Below are 12550 nucleotides of genomic sequence, written 5' to 3' on the forward strand. Positions count from 1 at the left end.
GAGTAAATGATGAGATTAATACAATATTACAAAGTAGTTAACAAACGCAGAAAATCCAGTTAGCTAACACAAGAGAGCAAAACCATTTAACAATGGAGCTGGGTAGGACTCAATAATACCTCTTCTTCCTAATATGTCTTATCATAAAAACTATGAGCCAAACATTAATGGCTCAAATTAATAAAACAAATTGTCAATGAACCAAATTTGTTTTTTTCAGCCAGGGTAGTAAAATAAACCAAGTGGTCTTTGCTACTTTATAAGCCATCAGCAAAATTCTGGGTAAATGGTTATTTGCAAAGCTAAATTAAAGATCATCCAGCCAAAATAATAGTATTTCCCCAGAAAACCTATATTTACCTCAAAAAGAGAGAAAGGAATTGTATTTTGTGAGGAAATTCTTCATCTGTTTAATCCAGGTTTAAAAATAGGCACTTCCAAAAAGTAAGCAGATCTAGTAAGAACAAGGATTTTGGTTTTCTTTGCTGCTCTTTAAATAATAACATACATATCTTATAGAAGACCAAATCATGACCTAAGAAGAAAGAAATTGTATGAGCCTCTGTCAGGGCTTGCAGTAGTCTGCTTGGACTGTTGTCACAAATACAACAGCATTTGTTGTGGGTAGCTTAAACAATGGAAATTCATTTTCTCATTCGCTCAGAGGCTAGACAACCACGATCAAGATATCTGCAGATCTTGCTTCTCCTAAATCTCCCTCCTTAACTTTAGAAGGTGATTGATCCCCCTGTGTCTTCACATAGTCCTTCTTCTATGTGTGTCTGTTTCAAAGACAAAGAGAGAATCTAGAAAACAGCAAAAGAAAAGTGATTCAGGAACTCTCAGTAAGGTTAACAGCTGACTCTTCATTGGAAGTTATGTAGGCCAAAAGGCAGTGGATGACATATTCATACTTCTAAAAGAAAAATAAAATAATTATAATTAAATACCATAAGCCATTGCATGCCAGCACATTAGGTGACCTAGATGAAGTAGACAAATTCTTAGAAACAAGTTACAAAATTCCCACCATTACCTTCAAGCTCTGCACATTCTTGCCCTTATGAACAACTTCACCCCTTATCATACTCCCTTTAATATCATACTCTCAGTTGTGCTGACTCTCACACAGAGAGCATTAGGGACTACACATTGTTCTACTCCTTTAACTTGTTGATTATTCCTTTTTATTTTTGAGGATTGAGTTTAAATTATATTTCCACAAAAACATTTTCTTGATCCCCTTATAATAAAGAATTACTCATTAAGGTAATATTAACTTCTCTAAAGAAAAAAAAATTTCTTTGATGATACCTGTCCATCAAATAGTCAATGGTCTACTTGGTAGGCTTTGGATCTTAGTTTCTAATCATTCTCATGTACTAAAAACTCTGTGCAAAGTTCTTTCCTGAATAAAATTTTCGAGCTTGATTTAGGTCTTTGCACCCTAGCCCCCAAGGTAATCTCTCTGGAATTAAAAGAAGATTCCTTGGGGTCAGTGATGCAATGGACTTGGGTAGAAAGGTCACATACCTTTAATGCAATCTTTACCTCAGAGGTCTAAATGAGACATCTCATGTAAAACTTCTTTAGATTCCATTCATTATGGTTTGGGATCTTGAAACAGGACTTTTAAGAGGATCTAAAATTATCAATATTTTCTTACTGCCTAGCAACTGTTCATTTATTTCTGGATTATCTTTAGTTTTCTAATAACATCTTGATAAAAGGTAGAAGTGAAAGTTAATTTGTATGATCATCCTCTTTCCAGATGCATCCCCTAAAACAGAGTTTCTCAACCCCAGCACCACTGACATTTTTAGATCAGAAAAATGTGTTGCCAGGGTCTATCCTGTGCATTGTGATATTTATCAGCATGCCTGGCCTACACCCACTAGATGCCCATAATGTCATCCTCCACTCCAGTCATGATAAACAAGAATGTCTCCAAACTTTGACAAATATCACATGGGATACAAAAGCATCTCCAATTAAGAACTAAAACTGTAGGCTCCACAGGCTCATCTTTTACCTTCAAGTTATCATAAGCAATACCTTTACCAGTATTTGTTCCTAGTCAAAATCTGGACCATTTTTCCAATCTTCAGGAGTCTCCCAGCTGCCTAACATAGGTTCTGTCCTCTTCCCTCACTGTGAGGAGTTATCTAGCCTTCAGGATCCAGCTTCTCCTAATTGTGCTGGTTTCTGAGGCCTATACTTCTTCCTTCTTGTGGTAATTAATTTTATGAGTTGACTTGATTGGGCCATGATGTCCAGATATGTGGTGCTTAGATACATCATTTTAGGATGTTTCTGTGAAGGTGATTTTGGACAAGATTAATACCTAAATTGGTGAATATTGAGTGAAGCAGATTGCCTTCCATTAAGGGCATGGTCCCTATCCAATCAGTTGAAGGCCTGATTAGAACAAAAGACAGACCTCCCCTGAGCAAAAGGGAATGCCATAGCAATAGTCTTTGAATTCAAAGGATAGCATTAACTGTTCGAGTCTCCAGCTTGCCAATCTATCCTGCATACTTTTCACTTGCCAGACTCCATAATTATGCAAGGCAATTACTTAAATCTCTTTCTATATAAATACACATTCTGTTTTCTCTGGGGAATCCTAATATTTTATGTGTGTGTGTGTGCGCACGAGCGCACACACATGCACTGATTTTGGACTTTGCTTTAAATAAAAATATGGTCCTCATACTTTGCATAAATACCTATTTTCAGTTTGCACACAGCTTATTCATGTTTGGGATAAAAGGGGTCTTTAAATATGTAGGAATTAAATGGCATAGATTCCCATATTAATATATTTCACTTGGTTTTAATTTCAGAGACAAATGTTATATTTTATCATTCTATACCTCCAGCATCTAGCTCATAATAAAAGATCAAAAAGTGTTTGTTGCCAGGAGCTCAGGGACTGTGTCTGTCCATTCTTGTATCACTTGTCATATGATGTGGGTTGAATTAATATAATGTTATTGTAAATAGGATTTTTAAAATTTTAAAATTTGCTACTATTATGTAGAAATCATAATGGGGGAGGCAGTGATTGACCTTATAGAAAGTAGCTGCTTAAGATTCATGTCTATAAGTAAAAACAGCTTTGTATCTTTTCAATCTCCAAGTTTTTGTCTGTTTCTTTTAGGCCACTGTTAAATAGAAATTGTGAGAGGCACTTTTGTCTGGTTCCCTATGTGAGGGTGAAGCATTCAGTCTTTCTTCATTGTTAAGAAGGGTGACATAAGTTTTTCATATGTGCCTTTAATTTAGTTGAAGAATTTTTTTTTTAAATTTTTGGTGGGTTGAGAACTTTGTTTAAATTATCAAAGTGCTGAATTTTGTCAAAAGTCATAATAATGAGATAGCTATTGTTTTCTTCTTTATTCTGTCAAGGGCATGAATTATATTGATGAATTTATATGTTAACATTGCATTTGGGGGGCAAACTACTTGGTCACTTTATCCTTTTTATATGTTGCTCTATTTAATCTGCAAATTTCAGTAAGGATTTTACATTTTTATGATCATAAAATAAAGTACCTGTTGAGTTAAATCAACAAGTGAATGAATGCTTCATTGCTAAAACATAGGATTTCATTCCAAACCATGTCCTTTATCCACTTTCCCATAGTCCTGAAACATTCAATATGTTGTGGTTGCAGAGAAGTCTTCAGATATGTCCTCTCAGGCACAAGTTCAGCCAGTCAGACACACAGAGCCTAAGTTCTCTCCTGCAGCAACACTGTGGAGGTTAAAAAGTAAAGCATAGAGTTCACCGGTATTGATTGGCCTGAGTTTAAGTTCTAGCTCTGCCCCTTATCAGTCATGTAATCTTTCAAGGCTTGGCTTTATCTGTAAAATGACTATAATAGTATTTACTTAGAATTATATGAGATTATGATTAGAAAGTATTTATCAAAATGTCTGGTTATAGAAAGAATGCAACAAATGTTAATAGTTATTATCGTGTCCTGAAGACATCAGTCCAATTTGTCCTAAGGCAGAAAAATTAAAATTACATGGAAATGGCTAGTCAAAAGAAGAGAAGAATTGAGAACCATCCATAATAGGCAAATGGTAAAGGTCTAGACAAGTTCAAAAAACAGAGTAGTATTGTCTGAGAGACATGTTATTTATATCCAGGGTACCCTTATTTGAGCAAATAAGTTTATCTGAAGAGACCAGGGCTGGCGAGACTATGACAATGCTTCAACCACTTCCTGTAGGTAACTGGGATGGCTGGGTCCAGAGAGATCCTGGGATCATATCAATTCAATAGGCTGCACAGCCCCTAGAAAATGTTTCCCAGAGTTCACCTACTTCATATGCTCTCAGTTTCTGACCAAACTATTAAGGATACAACATTCATTTTACAAACTCATTATTACGCACTTCTATCACCAGGGTCCAAGCAGGAAACAGATGTCAAACTCAAACTGGGAAAATTAAGGCAAGTTTAATAAAAGGATTCTTGACAGAGTTTTCGACAGCATGTAGGAAAACCACCAGAGACTATGTACTACCCCAACGATCTCCCCCAGGCCTGAAGAGGCAAGGCAACAGAGCTAGGAGGGAACATTGATATGGAAGGAACTAGGTAATTGCCGCGTCCGGCCAAGGGAGCCGAGTCCGGCGAGGGACGGCGAGGTTAAAAGACACACAGGACACCAAGGTTCTTCATCCAGGAGTCAATAATCTTTATTGCTAACACACCTTTTTTTATACCCCAAGCAGCAGAAGTGGAAAACTACCCAAAAGCAGGAGGGAGGGGGGAGAAATTTAGTTTCAACATCTATTATTGTCAGGTACCGAAACCTCCCTTAACAAGAAGTCCATCAGACCAGAAAAGGTCAAGGCATTCCCGTGGGATACATATGTCTCAGACGGACAAGCAGGAACAGAAAAACCGCAAGTTCGCCATGGCCTTGTGAGCTGGCCACACTGGCATGCAGAACAAACTAGTGGAGGTAGGGCTCCAGGGGCCAGGGTGGACCTGCTGCCAACAGGTAATAACAACCTGATCCCATTCTGCTTGTCCCCCACTGGTCTCCTGTTAATGCCCAACTAAAACTAACCAGAGGGAGATAAGGGAGCCCAAGTCAACTTTAGAGTTCTGAGCAAGGTGGGAAATAATGGAGAGCCAATATTGAAGGAACCCAAACATCAGCTATCCAGCACATGGGTTCACATTCCTATATCTCTGACACTTCCTCAGAGGTGAATAACTCCATATGGCTGCTCCAAGATAAAGTCCACACTCTGTCTTCCCCAAGAACCTCATTCACCTCATACATTGATGGACGCAACTTTCTCCCCTTAAGGAGAAATCTTTCTGCATCTTTTACACTACTACTTCCAACTATCTTCTTCTTTACTAACAAAAGTAGTGCCCCAGTGGGCCTGTCCTTCCAGGCCTCACAACAGACTCTCATGTGTCAGAATTGGCTAGATATGTCCATATAGGACATCCACTCCTCCATGATAATAAAATATAATAAGATACATTTGACACTAAGCAGTAACTGATTACCATGGAATCTTCCTTAAATATTTAGACACATAAGGATACTATAGGACCTTAAGTCAGGATTCAAAATGGCATTAGTCATTGTATAAAGTAATAAATACTTTTAAGAGATTGATTATTTATATCCTGGATAAATAGCATTTCCTTGCAGTCTCTATGTTAACAGCTTCTGAAATCTAAAAAAAAAAAAAAAGAAGAAGAAAAAGAAAAGTAAAAATTGATAGGTTAGTAAACCAGCCTTGAAATTCCTAGTCCACAAAACTGGCCAAGACCCAAAATGGAAACTGAGAACAAAGAAAAGGAACTGTTTTCATAAGTCAGAATATAACTTGAGGGAAGTTGGAAAACATCTTCAGACTGGTTTTACAACTCCTGTTAGCCAGGTTAATTGATATTGCCACCCAATTTTATTTGACTAGCTTTGAAAACTTTGATGTTCACCTTCCTAAATGAATACAATTCCATACTTCTGTGAAGAATGTTAAGTGTTTTACCTTCACAGCTATTAAACAGAACTGAAACACTATGCCATGTTGGAAATCCTGAAGTCAAGCCTGAAGAATCACCTGGAAGCCATGAATTGCCAAGTAATATTTAAACCAAGAAAAGATTCACATTTATAGATGAACAAAAGAATTTCAGGGTGGCCTGAGTTATTTATTAGTATCATCTTAGAGACAATGTCTCTTGGGTGGCAAGCCTGGCACCAAAGCTGGCTTCAGTCACATGACCTGAGGTGCATTTGTTACTTCTATCTTGGGTACCAGGCTTCCTGTGCCACCTTACTCAGGCTTTCTGATCACCCAGTTCCCTTCTAGTTTAAATGTCTCTAAGCAGAAGGGCTTTTTTAGGTGGTTGAGTAAGAAAGCTTAAATACTTCCTACCTTCCATCTCAGACAATATGTTAAAAAAAAGACTCAGCATTTTTTACACCATAAGAGAACCAGCCATAAGAGAAAAGGTTTAGACAGATAATCAGGGGGTTAGGATTCTTGTTCTGGCATGGCAAGTGTGACTTTAACATAAACACTTTACCTCTCTGGTCTCAGTTTCTTCTTCTATAATGTGAAGGTGTTGAATCTCATCTGACCTCCATACTATGTTTTAGCTTTTGTTCAAATGGAATGTTACATGGAAGCTCAAAGGATGAAGCAAATAATAATAATAATAATAATAATAATAATAATAATAACACAGATCCTCTGGTATGAAGGAAATGTGATTTCTACCAACCCTCTCTACTTGACCATCACACTTCCTTATATCTTTTAAATTCATTGAGTTTTCAAAGTATGATCTTTGGCCCATGCATGTGATTATCTCTGGGGTTCTAAAAAGTAGAACCCTGGGCCAAATGTACTGAAAATCAGCTGGTATAGGTGAAATTCCAGAGTCTATATTTAAAAAAGCATCTCAGGTAAACCTCCTACACAAAAACTTGACCACAGCAAAACACTCCAAAAATTACCAGGCATATCTGAAATCCCTCTGTACTCCTACATTTAATAGTGCTTCTTATAATTGTAAACTAAAGCCTTTTAAGATCTTTGCATTTCTCTCAGAAGATTCATATCACACATATGCATGTACACATGACAAACATATACTCATAGACTCATAAATGTTCCTAGAATTTCAACAAGTTTATTTAACTGATTACATACCTGAGTAATGTCCATCCATGGACAAACCCTGGTCCCCTAGTTAAAACCTTTACCATATTATATTGAAGCTTTCATGACATTTTGGAGTGAATATGGAGATTTGTTAGTCAGAGACTTTGAGATTAAATCTTACTATCTTGAATGCTAATATTGTATTAAACTAAATGTTGCCTGCCACCTATGAGCACCAGCCCAGTTTTCACACTGATCAAAATATTTGGTAATTTTTGTTTACTTGTTTTTCTTAATTCCCAGGTAGCATTACACTGAATTTTCCTCAAATACTTGACTATGGGAATGAAATGACTAAACCCCAGGAAACAAACTGAAGTGACACTTTTCCAATTACGTTTGGAAGGACTGTTTAGGTCCCAAAATGGTTCATTTCTCAAATTATGTCCACAGACATTCCTGCCGATGGAACGAGGGTCATGTCCTCCACCAGGAATGGCATGGTCACCTCATTGCTAGAAACTCAGACATTCTTTACAGAGGACACAGTAGCAAGCTTGGAACTGGTTTTCAATATGCCAAACAATAAAACTGTGTGGTGGCGCCAGGCACACCCATAAAGGCCTGCTCCATAAATATTCATGGGCCACGACAGGAGCAGGATGGTCTCTTCCCAAAAGGTTGCATTTATCTTTCACAGTGCCACCCAGATATGCCAGGAAATGGTATTTCTAGCATATAACAGAGAGGGAGTCCCATACCATTTAGATGGCTTCTTTCTTCTTCTTTTTTTTTTTCTCCGATAATCTCAGTAATTTTGGCTTTCATTCTGCAGTTGGCCAGACAGCAAAAGACCCTCTCAAGTCACCACCCCCCTCCTGCCTCCTACGTGCTCCCAGTCAATAGGGAACCACTTAAGTGCATGAACATGAACTAATTTGAAGTTTGCTTTTCATCCCAGCACTAATAGGAGAAGAGGAATGTGTTTGTGTTTGCAAGTTTTCCATGTGGGTTAAGTAAAGATTGTTTGCTCAAGTTGGAAGCTTGGAGGAGAAAGAAAAAAACAAGACCCATGCCTCATCTTGTCCTTTGGAGGTAGGCAGAAAAGCCATTGTTCCCAGTGCAGCTGAAACTTGTGGGCTGAGAAACCACTGGAGCCTCATCTCTGAGGTTTTTGAAAAATTTCCCCACAGACTTCTCATTGTCAGCGACCGAGGCAGGCTGTTTTGTTTTGCCTTTTATTCCTTATTTATTGCCAAAGTCAATGGCAATGACAGTTAAGAATGGAAAGAGTAGCGACAAGGAGTGAAATGTAGGAATAAAGTATTGCTATAAACAAGAGAAGATGCTAAAAAGGGAAAGGAGTCCCTCTCTTCTAGGGTTGAAAGTGCTTTTCATCATCCAGTAAGACCAAAAGCAAAATTATTTTTAAAGGTAAATAGATAAGTAAAGCAGTGATTCATCCAGAGATCCAGGGACGCCTACCCCTTCCCACAAAAAAAAAAAAAAAAAAAAAAAATGTTGTCTTTCCATTCTTAGTAGATAAAACAGTGTTTAGAACAATGGAAATAAATTAATTTTAAGGTATAAATTAAGATGTTTAATATTGAAACAAAAGCTTCGGAGATTAAAGTACAAACCTACCTTTCATAAATTCAAGGAAAAAAAATACCGTGGAATAATTCCCACCCCCTCCCACCTGCCGTAGCTGAACAATGACCAAACTCAGGATGCTGCTATTATTCGGGGATTATTGAGGATTCTGAGTTTTCAATCTTGGCTTATCCATTTAGTGGAATATGCAGCATCTTCCATGCTTATCTTTATGCTGTAGTTTTTATGACAAATCAGCAGCCTCTATTCTGAGTGTCCTCACTTTGATCCATTTGTGAAAAAGGTCACTAAGGAGAGAAAATATTTCCAATCTTCTCCATCACTGAAAGGAAGGAATCCAAGGTCTTTAACATCATCCATGTGGGCCTCTGTAATCTGATTCTTGCTTATTCTTTAAGCTTCAGTTTCTAACATTTTGTCCCTTGAACTTTATATTCCAACATTTTCAGGTACAACAATTTCCTCCAACTCATGGGCTGTGGTTTTAGGCCTCTCTGGGTTTTCCTGTGGTATTCTATCTCTCTTGGCAACCCTTCCTTTGCTCATTCTTTTCCCTCTACTTAATCCTACTTATCTATCAAGTCATAACTCAGGTGTCACCACGTCTAGGAAGTCATTGTCAACACTCTCCACTATTCCTTCACATGGGATTAGACACCTGGGCATGACATTCTCTGGAGAATTGCCATATTTGATTGAAACCATTTTTGTGTTTATATCCTCTATTAAATCATATGTCCCTAAAAAGCAAATACAATGTCCTATTTATCTTTGTATCCTCATTGCTAAGTAAAAAATGAAGGGGGGGGGACTTAATTGAATTGAATCAGAAAAGTATAGCATGGAATGGAGGGGAAAACACTGAATTTCAAATACAAGGCCTGATAGGCAGGTCTACCTCACCTCCTCAACCCACTGGCTGAGGCTCACTTTGTTGCTGACAACTTCAGTCTTCCCTGGTTGCCAGTACAGTTTTTTGGTTACTCTCAAGGCATGGCCTATGTTGTCTTTCTCTTCTTGCCAGTGGAATTCCAGTGACAACAGTCTCTGCTCGAAGTCATTCAGGCAGAACAAATTAATTCTCTAATCTTGCTACCCACCTGGTAATAGCCAACAGCTAAAATCTAGAGCAGAACTGAACCAATAACCAGAACCCATTCCCTTATCAGACCATTATTTCCTCCACAATTATTTTAATTTTTTATAGTTGTAGATGGATAGCACCACATAAAAATAAACATAAAGGCATGCTAAGAATCAAACCTAGTACCTCATGTGTGCAAGGCAAGCACTCTGCCACTGAGCTATAGCCTCAGCCCCTGTAATTATTCTTGATGACTATCTTAAGTTTGAATTTCCTGAAATAAATTTTTTGCATGAGACTTTCACTTATCCGACTCTTATTCTTCTCTCCATTTTAAGAACCCAACATATTTTCCAAAATATAGTATACACTTAATGACTGTGCTTTATCATTTCTATGATTCATTTCAATTATCTATGGTCAGATATTTTATGCAGGAAACATGATTATCTACTTAAATGTGTGTTATACACTTCATGATGTTGACATGTGGGAATAATCTTCTCAGCTAGAGAATACATTTCTAGCATGGCTTGAATCTATCATGGCCATATATCTAGTTTTTATCAATGAAACAAATAGAAAATGCATTTGTCTTATTTGGTGTGAAGCTTTAAATTAGTGGTTGTAACTTCTCCATGCTCTCTAGTTCCTATTGGCCCAATGCAAACTTTTTCTACATAGTATTTCATACTTTGTCACATTATGATCTCTGTCATAACTGCTCAACTCTGTTTCTATAGTGCAAAGCAGTCACGGACAATTCAAAAATATATGAGGCTGTGTTCTAGTAAAACTTGATTTACAGAAAAAAAGACGAAAGGTCATACATAGCCCACAGGAAATAATTTGCCAACCCCTGTCTTAGAGGATAGCAGAGCACAAGATGGAATTAGCCTGAGTCCCATGTGGAAAAAACCCAGTAACACAGACCAGGATTACCTATCAACTTGCTGCATGTGTATAATAGCAAACTGCTATTTTATTAGGCCACTGAGATCTAGAGTTTATTTATTAAATAAGTTAGCATTGCTTTTACTAACTTATGATCCTAGTATAAAATAAAAGAATTGAAGATTAAGTATACAGTTAAAAAGGCCATCAAGATGAGCTTAATGCAGCACAACATGATTTACTTCTGATGCTTACCAGTTCCCCTGGCATTCTGGCTTTTAGGAATCATTTATTCTTGCTCACATTTTTCTTCTAAGCAACTCTCCTGTCTCTTCTCTCATGCCTTATTAGGTGATCAAATAGACAAGCAATCAAATATGATATATCTTATTCTATAGACCCTTTTTAAAACTTTACTAGGTATTTACTCTATACATACATACTGTTTTTTCTTTATACTTAGCAAAGATACCATAATTAACCTAATAAAAGAAAATAGCCAGTAAGTTCCACTCACAAATGCATTACTATACTCTCTAGTCAAAGCTGTTTGGTGACCTGTGGGAAAAGAAAAATGCCTAGCTCCCTGTTTTGTGTCAATGTTCTATTCAAGCAATATAGTTTGAACCCCACGTGCCATAGAGTGTATTTAACTTCTAATTTCAAAGCTACTTCAGCCTAGATCGCAAACGTATATCCAAAGTGTGGTGGAGATGAAGGGACTTTGATAGGGGATATGGGGTCATTAATACTTCAGCCAGGTCCAATTTTAAAGGATAAAAACAACCTAAACTCATAATCATTCTTGCCCTCTGATAACTAAAGAATTTTAAGTGGGTAATGTTTCTTAGCATGCTTTCTACTCCAAGTAAGAGCAAAGTTAAAATCCAAAGAAACCGATTTAAGTAAGATGTCCTAGAAAGCCAGGATAGGATTCAGAAATGGTTTGATCAGAACTCTGCTTCTACTTCCTTGGAATTACCTTGTCTTTTTCCTCCTCTGTATGGTAGATACATCTTCAAATGTCTTCCCTTATGGCTATGGAAGATGCAGACCTTACGGCTTCACATCACTCAAAGTAAGAGGGGTCCCATCCTTTCTTCAATCTAGATAAAACATCTCATGTTCTATACTTGAATATAGCAGTCAAGTAGTGTTGATTTATCAAAACCTGTGGTCTTAACAAGAGACTGTCGGCATTCTTCCATTCCCCTTGGTGCAGTAATTGCCTCTCTTGTTAATTAGGACCCACCACATCTGCATACTAGTCATGTAATACAGATCTGGAAAGACAGTCATAAAGTCCACCACACTAAGTGAAGACCAACACAGCTGGGGCCTCCCCTAGAGTCTCTCCAAGGACAGGCATCAGTTCCTCATGCACCTAGATTTCATGCTACTCTACCCCACCAACTGGCCAGACAGACTCTGCTTTGCTGCTTTATAAGAAACCATTCCCATGTCACTGCTGAGAGAACTGAGAATCAGTGAATTAAATCACTCTCCTAAGATGTTGCAGCTAGGAAGTGGTAGGGCAAAAGCGCAAATACAGCTCCACCTGACCCAATCCCATGTTCTTATGCCCCACCTGTTGTCTCCCACTCAAAAAACAAGCCAAAACTAGTGCATACTATCACCCCAGCCTGGCCTGCATATTAAGAGGGGTTACATTCTAGAAACTCCATCCAAAGAGTAGACTCTGCTCGCTTATATTCAGTGTTCACTGTGAATGCAGAACTTAGTTTGAGTTGGAAAAAGTGCACAGTGGATGCTTGTAACCATCTCAGTGCCTCATCA

This window comes from Marmota monax, unplaced genomic scaffold (assembly GCF_021218885.2).
Source record: "Marmota monax isolate L192 unplaced genomic scaffold, Marmota_monax_Labrador192_F-V1.1 WCK01_AAM20220418_F8-fsc00135, whole genome shotgun sequence".
Classification (NCBI taxonomy): Eukaryota; Metazoa; Chordata; class Mammalia; order Rodentia; family Sciuridae; genus Marmota; species Marmota monax.